At 59.4% G+C, this 12,996-nt stretch overlaps 1 protein-coding gene and 1 long non-coding RNA gene across 5 annotated transcripts in view; one reads left to right on the top strand and one right to left on the bottom strand.

Annotated features, from left to right (window-relative positions):
• The first annotated feature begins 481 nt into the window (after positions 1 to 481).
• CXXC5 (CXXC finger protein 5) overlaps positions 482 to 12,996 on the top strand; it is a 33,442-nt gene continuing 20,927 nt past the window's right edge. For 2 of the 4 annotated variants that reach the window (XM_037147527.2, XM_037147525.2), the window contains exon 1: positions 482 to 1,027. The gene's annotated coding sequence lies outside the window, so the exon portion shown is untranslated. Of the gene's footprint in view, positions 1,028 to 1,085; positions 1,191 to 12,996 lie in introns of those variants that run through there. The other 2 variants (XM_037147529.2, XM_037147526.2) reach the window with 2 other exon arrangements.
• LOC128627610 (uncharacterized) lies at positions 772 to 3,012 on the bottom strand. The gene is made up of 2 exons (XR_008391851.1): positions 2,883 to 3,012; positions 772 to 1,361 (listed from the first exon to the last, which is right to left on the bottom strand). It is a non-coding gene; the product is annotated as an uncharacterized LOC128627610 (long non-coding RNA).

The following is a 12,996-nucleotide window of genomic DNA, read 5'->3' as shown; positions in this document are numbered from 1 at the left end:
AAAGCTCTCTGGGTGGCGCGCTGTTTGAGCCGCGTCCAGCTCCGAGCCCTCAGCGAGGAGGTTCGGGACCTACAACCACCTGAGCCGCGGGGCGCGGCTGAACCCTCCCAATTGGTCCTGGCAGCTCTGCGGCCGGCAGGAGAGAGGGGGCAGAGGGACGGCGGATTTCAACGTACGGTGGGTGTCCAAGCGTGTTCACCCCTCACTAATGGAGGAGGTCCTCCTATTTTTTGTAAAGTTGTGGAAAAAGAGGTGAAGACGGGACGCGCCGGGGCGCTGAGCTTGGGTGGACGTCGTCAGAGCGCAGGGAGCTCCAGGCGCAGTGGCTGCGGCTCCGGCCTCAGAGCCTGCGGCGTCGAAGTGGCCAGAGCTGCGCTGGGAGGAGGGAGGAGGGAGGGGAGCCGAGCGGGGCGGGGGCGGGGGGGGTGAGGAGGGAGCGGCGAGTCCGGTCCGGGTTTTGCCGGCAGCCCCCGGGCAGCGTTCAGAGCTTCTGCCCGGGCGGGCGCGCGGCGGCGGCGGCTGAGGCGGCGGAGCCTGAGCGGGGATGTAGAGGCGGCGGCGGCACCGGCGGCAGCAGAGGCGGCGGCGGCGGCAGCGAGAGCAGGCGTCCGAGCTCAGCAAGAAGAGCGGCCGAACCTTGCCCCCCGAAGCCGGGCCCCGCGTCCCAGCCCTGCCCAGCCCGCGCCCAGCCATGCGCGCCGCCTGCTGAGTCCGGGCGCCTCACCCTGCGCCCTCCGCCCGCCGCGCCGCGCTCCGCTCTGGGGTGATTAGTTGCTTTTTGTTGTTTTTTAATTTGGGCCGCGGGGAGGGGGAGGAGGGGCAGGTGCTGCAGGCTCCCCCCCCCTCCCCGCCTCGGGCCAGCCGAGGCAGCTTGACTCCGGCTCCGGACCCGGGCTCAGCGGCCGGCGGAGCTGGAGCGGAGCGCACGGCGGCGGCGGTGCCTAGAGCGGAGCGCGGCTCACCGCCCCGCCCCTCCCCCTCGTCCCCGCGGCGGCGGCGGTGGCGGCTTGGACGACTCAGAGAGCCGGTAGGTGTCGGGCCACGGCCCTCCCCCGACCCCCCCGGAGGCCGGCCCCCTCCCCTTCCCCGCCTACCTCCCTCTCCTCCCCCGGGGCCCGGTGCGCGGCCGGGGCCGGAGTTCGCTGCAAGTCGGCGGAAAGTTTGGCGGCGCGGGCTCCCCCGAAGTTCAGGTGCGGAGAGCCAGGGACAGGGAAGGAAGGGTCCGCGTTTGGGAGGGGCGGGGGACGCCCGCAGCCTGAATCCCGGAGCCCCAGAGGCTGAGAGTCGTAGCGCCTGTGATCGTTTGGTGGCCGCCGCTGTACCCAAGCCTCCCGAGCCGCAGTCGGCGCGGTCGCAGATCACTGAGTTCAGACAAAAAGAGAGGTTTTAGGGTCGGGGACTGCGGGCTGGGCGTCGTGGATTGGGGCTGGGGCTCTCCCTGTGGGGTACTGTCCTCTCCCTAAACACTCGAGCTGGAGGGCGTTGGGGTGGCGGGAGCCCAGGTCCCTACCTCACCCGGTGGAGCGGGCGGAGCGCCTGCGGGGGCGGCTGATTGGAGGTCCCCGCGCGCACCCCCCCATCAGACCCCACTCGCAGCCCTGTGTTTTGAGGGCGACGGTAACCGCTCAGACCCTGGACCGCGCGTGGCTGAGTCGACCCCCTCCACTTGGAGCGGGCGGCGGCCACATTTTCCCCTCCGGCTCCTCTCCCCGGTTGCCTGCAGGGTGCCTGGCGGGCTGATCAAGTTTGACCTTTTTTTTCCGTCAAAGTATCACGCCCCCCCCCCCCAGCGCCCCGCGGCCTCTCCCTCCCTTCCTCTTCAGCATGAGGGGGGGTGTCTTTCAGGCTGTCTCCCGAGCCCCTCGTGGCCAAGCAGCTCGAAAAGCCACGGAGGGAGAATGGGGGTGCTCCTCTCTCTGCGGAGCTGTGGGAGGCGGGTGTCCCAGTCGCCCGGCTCGCGTTTCTGGCCCCACATTTACCCGTGAAGTTCGGCCCCGAGGCCCCCCTCCCCTTGTGTTCCCTAGAGCGAGGGGCTGAACCGCCGCGGGAAGAATGTGTTAATTTTCTTGCTGGGGGAAGTTGTCCTCTCCCGGAATGAGCTGCTTTCCGGCGGGGAGCGCGGGGTGCGCCTGGCTTTGTTTATTTGTAGGATCGACAGCAAGTGAGTGACCCCAGCTTTTAAATGGGGGGCCGCCTCCGGGACCTGTCAGAAGAGGTGAAGCGCCCAGTGGGAGAGCAAGACTGCGTTTTGGTTTTTCCTCTCAGAAATCGGAAGGGGTGCGCGGAGTTGGGCTGGTGCCATAGTCTTCAAGAAGGCACCAGCAGATTTGGGGAGGGCGGTTCAATAGACACTCATCTGGAAAGACCCACTCTCTCTTGTGTCCTGCGACGGGGGTCTGTAGGGTTGGCCGCCGCGCCCTACTTTGCCCCCGGACCCTGGGTGGTCTGAGTCGCGTTTTCAGATTGGGGGGGGCTGCAGGGGGCTCCGGAGAGCCAGCCTCCTGACCTACGTCCTTCTCTGCGCCGCGGGTTCTGTTCGGTTTTGTGGCTAGCCCACCCCCACCCCCGGCTTTTGCGCAGGAAGCGCTAGGGAGGGGGGCATGTGTGATGGTTCAGCCCTCGCCCCCGCCCGAGCTGCCCCAGGGCGGCCGGCAGAGTCCCTTTCAAGTTTTCCGCTGGGGCCGCCTGGCGGGGGCTGCGTGCGCGGTCGCTGCGGGCTTGTTTGGAGCGCTATTTGAACGCCCGGCGCCACCTCAGCTGCCCCGGCCCGCGGAGGCGGGGGGGGGGGTGTCCTCCGTGCCATTGAGAGCATTCAAATAAGACGTTTTTAGGGATGTGTTAGCCTCAACTTGCTTTGGCCCCCCTCTCGAAAGACCCCATACCTTAGGTTTCAACCGCCGTGGGAAACCCAGAAACTGGGACCCGAACGAAACCTCCTTCCAAACCCCTTTTTGAGAGCGCTGCGGAGAGACTGAGGCCGGCGTTACCTACTACTGCGTAGTGTTGATTTAGCAGTTTCCCTGGATGAGAGCAAGAGCTGGGGGTGGGGGGGCAGTGGCTCGCTCTGCAGCTGTCACCCCCCCCCTCCCAGAACGGAAATTGTTCTCTCTCCTTGGGGAGGAGGGAGAGGGGGTGATTTTTGCTCTGGGAAGGGGTGGGAACTACTGAGGGAGGCTGCTCTCTGGAGATCGATGTGGAAGCCCCCCCAGGCTCCCATCCTGGCAGAAGCTGAAGCTCTCCCAGGGAAGCCCCTAGCCAGCCTTGCACCTCCCTACCCCTGCCACCTCCTTTCCCAACGTTCCTCTGCAGAAGACAGACCCTTGGCTGGCTAGCTGGCTGGCTGGCTGGCTGTCCGTTGGCGCCTTATTTATGTGTGTGTATTTGGGCCCGGCTGTTTTCTCGGCTCAGCAGGTGACCCTGGCCCGGGCCTCCTATCTCTCCCCCGACAGAGCCTGTTGACTTATCCGTGGGCCAGCGGCCTCGTCTTTATCACGTGAGGCCTGGAATGTCCACCCGGCTGGGTTGGGCTGGGTTGGGTGGGGGAAGGGAAGGGGAGGGGAGGATTCTGCATCCAGGGCCCAGGCCAGTGCAAGCCTATGTTCTCTGGGCTCCCACTGTGACCCCCAGCTCTTGCTGCCTCTACCCAACTTTTTTGCTTGCCTCCTACCCATTTGGCAAGTGTTGAAACTGAGGCTCATAGGAGTGTGGGTATGGGGTGGGCAGGGTTGCATCTGGATAAAGAACCAAATCTTTAGGAATTAAATATCCCACCTTCTTGAGAACTCCACCTAATTATTTCCGGAGGGTGGAATGGAGATGGGGTTCTCCTTGGGAGAGAGGAGTGTGGGCTGGGCCGAGGTCAGCTGACTTTCCAGAGTGCAGAGTAGGTAGAATAATGGGGGGGACACTGATGAGCCAGACCCAGGCCTGCTTTCCTAGAGCCCCTGTCTGGAGGGCCTGATCATGAAGTCAGAACTTCCCGAGCATGGAGCTCCAGAGCATGCCTTAATTGGCCAAGAATGAGGTGGGGTTCACTTTTTATTACTGTTATTATTGCTGATCTTTATATGTAATTCACTTATTCATTGATCCAATGTGTGTTTATTGATCACCTACTGTGTGTCAAAGCCCCATCCTTCTAGGGGTGCAGAAATTAATCACTGACTCTGCCCCTACTCTGGAGGCAGGGCCAGGGTGGAAGCTCCACCCTCTTTCCCCACCTCCTGAGGCCCTGATTGGAGCTTTTCCATTTTTTTTTCTGGGCTCTCCCTCTCTTAGCCTCATCACCTGGTCTCATTCTAGCTCCTAGCGCTGTGTGTGTGTGTGTGTGTGTGTGTGTGTGTGTGTGTGTGTGCGCGCTACTTGATTAAGTGTATTAATAGTTAAACTCTCACTCATAGCTGGAACTCACCAGACCACAAAAAACCTCCCCAGTTACTCACGCGCTACTGCCCAACAAGAATATCCCACTCAAGTTTTTTTTTCTTTCTCTTGCTTCCCTCTTTATTCCCCCCAACTTTGAGCCCACCTCCCAGGCTGCAGACAGTGAGAAAGAACTGGCCCCCATTCCACCTGCCCCCTAAAGCCAAAGCCAGTGTGAGCTGCTAGATGAGGCTGTGTGGATCTAGTCCGTTGGCCTGGGGTGTGGGAATCTAGGCGCCGTGTGTGCCGATGACTAAGGACACGTATATCTGTGAATCTCTCTGTTGAATGTGTGTCTGTCTTGGGGTCTGGGAGTCTGAGCATAGGAATCTATGGGTCTAGGAATTGTTTGTGTGTGCACTGCATTTGTCCCTGTGAATGTGGGAATATGTATAATCTGAGTTATATATGCTGGGAATTTTGTAGAGTGTATGTTTGTGTTTTGTGTATATCTGTGTGTTTGTATAATACTTGTAAATCTGGGAGTGTCTGATGCTCTCAGAGTGGTGTATCTGAATAGGGAAAGTGTGAACCTGGGCATATCTGAGCTGTTGTGGGCATTGGTCTGTGCCTGTCTTTGGTGGCTGGTGTCTGTGTTCCTTTCTCTTTCTGTATCTCTGTCCAGCCTGTCTTTGAGTCCCTCCCTCCCTGGTTGGGACCCTGAGTATGATTGTGTGTAGCACTGAACCTCTTCTCACCCTGCCCCTCCCCTCCTCTCCCCTCCCCTCCCCTCCCTGGCAGTAACTGGGCAGCTTCCCCGTCTGCCTGCCTGCTGGGAGTTTTGGAAGCTGTGGAGGGAGACAGGCTGGGGCCGGGGTGACAGTGCGTATCCACGTCGATGGCAGCCTGTGATTACAGGAATAAAAGGATTTTAAGGTCATGGGTGGTTTTTTTTTTTGAGCCCCCTGCCTTTGGTGAAGCCAGTGGCAACAAAGGGCCAGAGCTTGGTGTCTGCTGGTTGGGAATCTATTCCCATGCAAGGGAACATGGATATGGGGGGGCTTCCTGGGAATTTGAACACATGTATGTACATGCATGAGTAGAGCCTGTGAGAGCATGTGTTTCCTATCTGCCTGTTTCCTGGGGGAGAATTCCCAGGAAAACTTCTTGCTTCTGGGTGTTAAATGGGTCTGGAGCCCTGCAGTTCTCTACGCATCTTCCCCAGCCCTCCCAGTAGGGTGTCACCTGGACCAGGCCACATCTAGGGGTGTCAGTGCCCCTGGCCCTGCTCCAGCCCCTGTAATTGCATTCTGCCGCCTAATCCCCCGCCAGCTCAATTAGATCGCAAATTCTTCTTCATTTCCTGCCTCTGATGCTGCCCTCCCTCTGGGCTTGAAGGGCCTAGAAGGGAGGGAGGGGATCCTGCCCTCCTTCCGCCAGCACTAGGGGCTCTTGGGGTGGTGGTGAGATTAGTTCCTGGCACATGGGCCCCGGGGGTGCAGGCTGGAACCTTGGCAGTCAACAGGACAGGGCTCTGCTGGCCCTTTTTGGACTAGCCTCAGTATCCCCATGTTTGGGGAGGGGACTTCTGTCTTCTGGTACACAGGCTCTGGGCAGAGGAGGCAGAACACTCTGGCCAGGCCCCTGGGCAGTGTCCTCACCCCCCGCCCCTGCATGTTCTGCCCATTTGGTGCTCCCAGGGCAGTTGCTGGCCAGCCCTTCGCACAGGGATTGTTACCTTGTTTTCGTCCTTTTCATGGTGTCCATTCGGGGGGCCAGTGGGATCACTCAGTGGGACCACTGAGCTCCCCTCTGCTGAGCCCTCCTATCCCCCTCCCTTGACCTCACCCAGACAAGTGTGTTGGAGCTCTGGCTCTGGAGTCAGACCTAGTCCCGAATCCTGATCGTATCGCTGTCTCGGTGGCTGTATGACCTTTTGTGTTCTGTGATCCTCAGATTCCTTATCCCTGGAATGGGATAACAGGAGTACTTGGTCCACAGGACCATTTACAGATGGACACGAGGCGGTTGTGCAGTACCCAGCACCAGTGGCTAACTTACAGTTGGCATTCAGTTAAAGTTGGCTTTTATAGTGAAGAGGACTTCCTCTCCCCCACTGAAAAGGAGGAAAAGGACACATGGCTCCCTCTTAGTGTTTCGGTCTCCGTTCTGCTAACCATCAGGTGTGTGACCTTGGGCACGTCACCCTGCCTTCCCTGAGTTTCTCTTCCCCAACTCTAAAATGGGACTGATACTAGGCCTGATTTCACAGAGGCTTGGGAGGGTTGTCTGCGTGCAGATGCTTGGCCCCAGCTGCCCCAGCAGGTTTTCAGCGTATTACTTGCTTGCTTCTACCTTCTCTCACATCACGCCTGGGCGGGTGGGGCTGGTGCAGACACAGGCTCAAGGATGAGGGGACTGACCAAGGTCATGAGGCTGGTAATGGGACCTGGGTGGGGTGGGAGGGCTAAGGGGTGACCTGCTGGCTCGCTACCTGGTTTTCTAGCTGGTTTGCTTGCTGGCTCAAAGCTGAGCTTTGAGGCATGGCCTTCCCTCCTCGCTGGTCTCTGTGGAAAGTGGTGGCTTGGTTGATTTTTTTCCGTAAAGTAGAAGCTGGAAGTCTACCCCCTCCTCCCCCAGGAGGCACTGTGGCAGGCAGCGGCTGTGCTGACAGGTCTTTTGGCCTTCTTGCTAGGATGGCTGGCAGCTCTGGAAGGCCGGCTGCACACAGACCAGCGAGAGGGAAGAGGGAACCGCCGCGGTCCCCTGCCATCGCTAATCCCCGTGGCCCCTCCCACCCTCAGCCTGTCCTCTCTGCGGGTAGAAAGACTGAAAGGAGCCACAGCAGGACGAAAGCTGGGGAGACTGGCTCTGCTGGTGGTGGTGGAAAGGGACAGGCGGTGGGGGGGGGGGCCAGTGGGGGGGGGCGTATCTCACACGCTAGTCCCCTTATTTCTATGACCTCTGTCACTCATTGGCCTAGGCTCTTTAATATTTCATGGCCCTTGGAGTCAGCCCCCTGCCCCAGCTCACAGGCCCCCTTTGTCTGCCTGCTGCTGAATTGCTGAATTACTGACCCGAGGCTGCCTCTGCCTTCCCCCAGCTGGCCCTGACACCTTCCCTGTCCCTCCTGACCTGCCTCCCTGACACCTCTGGTTGTCACACCCTCCATCTCCCACACTCATCCTCTCCCCTTCTCTCACATCTCTGACCATTTCTGTGCCCTTTTTCTCCATTTTTCTCTTTTGTTGGCCTCCTCCTCTCGGCAGAACAGAAACCTCAGCAACTGGTCCGCTTGCCTGCCTCACCCCTCCTGGGTCCACCCCTTCCTGCCCCCTCCCCCCCAGCCATGCTGGCCGTGAGAGCTGGTTTTATTTATTTTTCTGTTTGTTTGGGAAGAGGGCAGTGGCAGTTTTGGGCCCTGGCTGCTGTGTTCTGCCTAGAGCAGCGGGCAGGCCGGCTGCGCTGGCCTCCCAGGAATGTGGCCGGGACGCCCCGCGCTATATTTACTCCCCTCCAGCTGCCGGCCCCAGCAGGGCAAAGCCAGGCCTGCCTGGTGGCCCCGGGGGGAGCCTCATACCCACCCTCCCCAGTCTAGCAGACCCCACATGGCCCTCGGGCCCACTGTGCCCTCCCTTCTCTGTGACCTCCGCTGACCTCCTAGGACTTTCCTGGCCCGCCAGCAGGAACACTTGTCGTTGGTGCCAGTCCGGCCATAAAGTGGGGGCTCTAGGGCCTGATTCGTGTGGGCCAACACCTACCTGGCAGCGCCCCCCGCCCCACCCAGGGGCCTAGCCCGGTCCTGTAATCTGGTGGCCAGAACTATGTAAAGCATCTTTCTGGGGCCTCTCCCCACCAGTCCTGGTCCTTGCTCTTGCCACACCCATGATCACTGGCAGGGGTGCATGGGTGCGGTGGGGTTGGGGGGACCTGACCCAGCGAGAGCAGCTGTGTTCCCTGTTCTGCTGCTCTACTCCCAGATCATTTGCCCTCTGCTGGAACTCCTCATGTGGACATTTGTGTGCATATCTACTAAGTGTTCATATATGTGTGTGCAACATGCATGGACACATGCTGGATCGTACCGTGCTGCCTACCCTTGGAGGCAGGGCCATGCCTCCTGTCACTGATTCCGTCATTCATCAGATGCGTATGGGACTTGGAGCCTGCTCCTTGCCAGCCATGCAGTGGGTTGTGGCAGTGATTTCTTCCCGTTCCCCCAGTGCCTGGCACCAGCTGAGTGTTTGCAGAGCTCTAGCTGCTGCTCTAATCAATTGCTGTCCCAATAATAATAATAGTAATAATAATAATAATAATAATATAATAATAATAATTTGTAACAATGGTAATGGTAGTGGCTAACTGGCACTGTTTCTAGCCTTCACTTTCTTTAATCTTTCACAGTAGCCCATTGAGTTGGTGCTGTTAGCATCTGCATCCACTGAGGCTGGAGAGTTTGTGACTTGCCCAGGACAAACTCTCCAGGAGAATTAGGACCTGGTAGAGCTCTTCCATGTCTGTCTGTAAACACTGTCAGGACAGCCAGGGTTGATCTGCATGTGGTTTTTCCTGCACCTTCCACACTGCCTGGCACACAGCAGGGACTCCCTAAGTGCTTGCTGACTACAGGCTTTACTCTCCTTCTTGAGATCCCCATATCCCTGTCAAGGATCCTGGCATGTAGTGGGGAGAAGGGCTGATGGACCAGTTGGGTGAATGAAAGAATGAATTAATGACCAGATGATTACTTGTGGGAATGAGTGCTCGCAGCAGACATTGGGATGGGAGGTGTGCTTGTGATCAAATTAATGTGTAGAGATCACTGGCCCTACAGAGAATCATGGGAAATGAGGTGGCGGATTGGGCTAAGAGGTGCAGACAGAGACCGGTAGGCTGCTGGGGCTGAGCCCTTTGGGCAGGTCACATCTTCTCCCTGGACCTCAGTTTTCCCATCTATCAAGTGGGCTTGGGAGCTTTCGTAATTGCAGCGGCCTGCTGGCCTGAGCTGGGGCTGGCCTGGGAGGCTAAGAGGCGAGGGGACTGGTGGGGGGAGGAAGTAGTGGGTGGTGAAGACAGGAAGGTGAAGCGTGGAGCTTGGCTTGGAACCTGAGAAGCACGGAGACCAACTCTGACCTGACGCCCGTCCTCCCCCTGAGCTGCAGGGTGGGGGTGCAGGCTCACAAGCCTCTAGCTACCCACTCTTGCTCTATTGAGGGCTGAGCTTCCTGACATCTTTGCCATCTATGGCCGTGTGTGCCTTGAGGAGCTGGTCTGTTTTCCTGGACTAGACCAGCCATATCCACAGGCCCACAGCTCCCCACCCCACCTCACGTCCGCTTCTGTTGACCCTGTTGGGAGAGACCCAGCCTCTTAGTTCCCCCTAAAGCTAGATGGTAAATTGGTTAGCTGGACCTCCTGAATGTCAGATCTTGGTGGCCTAGAATTTTTAGGCCACTCACAGGAGTCTAGAATCAGAGAGTGCTTGGAGCAGGAGAATTCTCCAGTCAGGATTCCTGGCCTGTTGAGATTCTAGAATCACAGAACCATGGGTTTTACTGCTAGAGGAAAGTGTGAATGGTGGTGTTTCAATCTTGTTTGATGCTATGGGGCATTGAGAATATGAAGGGAGGGGCTCCCCTGTGGTGCCCCTTAGGTGACTTGAGCGTATACCTGAGGCAGAAACCCAGTTCTGTCTCTGACCCACTGCTCTTCAGAGATCTAGCCAAATGTGGAGAGAGGGTTGTATGGCAGCAAGGGGATGTGGCTGGCCTGCAGGCACAGGAGGGGTCCTCTTGGTGGTGCCCACCCGCCCGCTGCCCACGCTTCCCGAGGCACCAGTGTGAGGAGGAAATGCAGGCTGTTGCTTCCAGCGACAGCCGGCAGGGCCGGGCGGCTTCCCAGCTCCCCTGTGATTCATGGCTGCGTGCAGCTCCCCCCTCCCCTGGGGGCCTCAGCAGCCCCATCTGTGCAATGGGAGAGGAGGCTCTATCCCACAACCTACCGTCACAAAGACAATACAGTTGGGATTCTTTTCAAGACCACCCTCAGGCCGTGGGAGAGTCGTCCCAACTAGCCAGCTGGACTTTTGGATCTAAAGCACTCAGAAATCCTTCTTGGAGTCACTGTAATGCTTCCAGTTGCTTGGAAGGGCTGAGTGGACTCCTGGGGCAGAAAGTGTTGGTGTAGGGTTAATGGATGGAGAAGGGTCCCGCAGTCAGTCTCTCTCCTTCGGGAAGACAGAGCGGTGAATGGGAGGGCTAGGTTACCAGGCTGTCTCCTGACCTTAGTGTACCTGTCTGTACAATGGGAGGGTGTTGTTTCATGAGGTCATTCATTCAGGGTTCACTCTGCATGGATACGTGCTGTGGGTGCTGGGGATGTCAGGGCAAGTGGTGGGACCGGGAGGAGGGCTCCTTGGCTGCAAACCTGGGGTGGGAGTGTGATTTGGCTGAAGGAGTGACTCTGGAAGAAGGAATGAGGTGGGGGAGATAAGGAGCTGGTCAGTTAGGCAATGTCTAGCGGAAAATCCCAGCTGATCTCAGGACGTGTTTCCTCCATTGGTCTCCTGGAAGGGAGGCAAGGCAAGCAGGAAGGAGGGGAGCCGGGCGAAAATAAGGCCCCCCAGCCAGTCCCCCCAGCCAGTCCAAGTGGAGACATCCTGGGTCTGGCAGCTGGGTGGGTGTGCCCCTTACGCTGTGGGGCTGGAACACATCTCCTTCCCCCAGGCTCTGAGGCTGGGCCTCTGGTGGGGGGCCGGGGCTGCCAGGAGGGGCTGGGCCATTGTCCATATCTCAGAGCCTTCCCCAGGGGCTTCTTGGCAGCCCCCACCCTGTCCTGCCCTGTCCCGAGCTGCCATAGCGGGGGTGGCAGATGCTATTTCATCGCTGAGGCGAGTGGGAGGCCTCCGGAAGGTCCTCCTGGGAGGTTCCGGGGGGCAGCAGGGGTGTTGGCAGCTGCCTCCCAGTGAGCTGGCTCAAGTGGCCTCCCCAGGTCCCTTAGTCCCCCAGGCTTGGGGGTGGGTGGCGGTGCCTCAGAATTGAGACTTGTCCCTCCTGCCTTTGCTACCCCCACTGCCCACTGAGCTTTTCGGCTCTGGCCCCCTCCCATCCCTGGCTGTGTCTGCAGAGCCCCCCGGGGAAGGCAGGGGAGGAGGCGCAGCGGGCTCAGAACAGCGGGTGCCCGCGCAGCCAAGTATTTGCGCGAGCTGTCAGAGACAGACAGGCATGTGGGGAATTTGGTGCGTGTGGGGCTGGGGGAAGCAGCCGGGTGGGCAGGCAGGCAGGAGGTGGGAAGCTGGGAAGCCGGGGCTGCCTCCCCCGCCTGCAACCCTGCAGAGACCACCATTCTCCCAGCCCAGACCAGAAGGTATATCCAGCCCCTTCTCTCTGACTGTACCAGTATGGTGAGGGGAGTGGGACTGTGACTCTGGCAGAGGTCTGATGACAGAGCTGACATTGGGGAAGGGAGTGCCCTGTTGAGGGCCTGATCTTGGGAGAGGCTGTCTGGTAGAGTATGGAGCCAGCCTGGAATCCGGGTTGTGCCCAACTGCGGCCTCCAGGAAATAGCAGCTGTCATGCTCCCAAGTCCCCCTCAGCGTGCCCCCCCCCCAACCAAGCCTGGCACAACTTGTTTCCTGGCCAGGGTCTGGCTGGGGCAGATTGGAGGAGCCTGGTATTGCCCAGCCTGGGTAAGGAACAGGCATGGTGGAGGCGGTCATGTTGATAAGCCCAAAAGTACTTGGGCTGCTGGGTAGGGGCTCCTCCAGTTATTTTGCTTGAAGCAGGTTGGAATCGCTTTGAGGAGGAGACCAGACCCTTATCTCCCAGGACGAAGACCCCAATTTAGTAACCTTTATGGTCTCTCCAGTAGTGCCTGTGAGGCAGGTCGGGGCCTAGAGCTTAGTAACACTTGGCATATCATAACTGAGAGCCCAGAGAGGCCAAACACTAGCCCAAGGTCACACAGCGTGCTCCCCAGCCTTCTTCCTACCCTTGTGGGTGGAGCCAATGGGTAGAGGTGAACACTGGGGATGGGGGCTATATTTAGTCAATCTCGCAGAGCCAGAGGGCCCCTGGGAGCAGCTGTTGGTGGTGGTGGGGGTGCAGACAGAGGCCTGAAGCTGCATTTAGTCTGGACAGAAATATCCTCCCCCCACCCACCCACCCACTGGCTCGGTGGCCAAGCTGCGGGCTTGTCCCCTGAGGGGCAGCTTGCCTGGGCCTGGCGGCTGGCGGGACAGGCAAGATGACCCGATAGGCTTTTCCCAGCTCAGGTTTCGATGAAACAGGAACCGGAGCCGCAGCCTGGGCTGTGGGGGCCAGGGCAGCCAGAGCCTGGGGGCCAGGGCCGCCTCCCCCGCACCTCCCCCTTCTCCCCACGATGCAGCCTCTCCTTCTCAGAGGCCTGGGGAAGCAGCAGGTTATTTATCAAGCCAGCCTCCCTGCCGCGTCTGGCAGCCATGAGCCCAGCAGAGCAGGGTGAGCTGGGCGGGCGGGCCTCGGGATGAGCTCAGGAGACGTGAGTCACCCCATCCCCAGCAGCCTCAGGAGGCCCTGCGGCCTGGCAGGCAGAACAGACTCATGCAGGCCCCATGCGGCACACCCTGGGGCACACGCTTGGGACAGACACAGTCAC

The sequence above is a fragment of the Artibeus jamaicensis genome, unplaced genomic scaffold, assembly GCF_021234435.1.
Source record: "Artibeus jamaicensis isolate MK-2021 breed Jamaican fruit bat unplaced genomic scaffold, CSHL_Jam_final contig_456, whole genome shotgun sequence".
Lineage (NCBI taxonomy): Eukaryota > Metazoa > Chordata > Mammalia > Chiroptera > Phyllostomidae > Artibeus > Artibeus jamaicensis.
The sequence above is the reverse complement of the archived record's forward strand: the minus strand, read 5'-3'. Positions and strand labels throughout refer to the sequence as shown.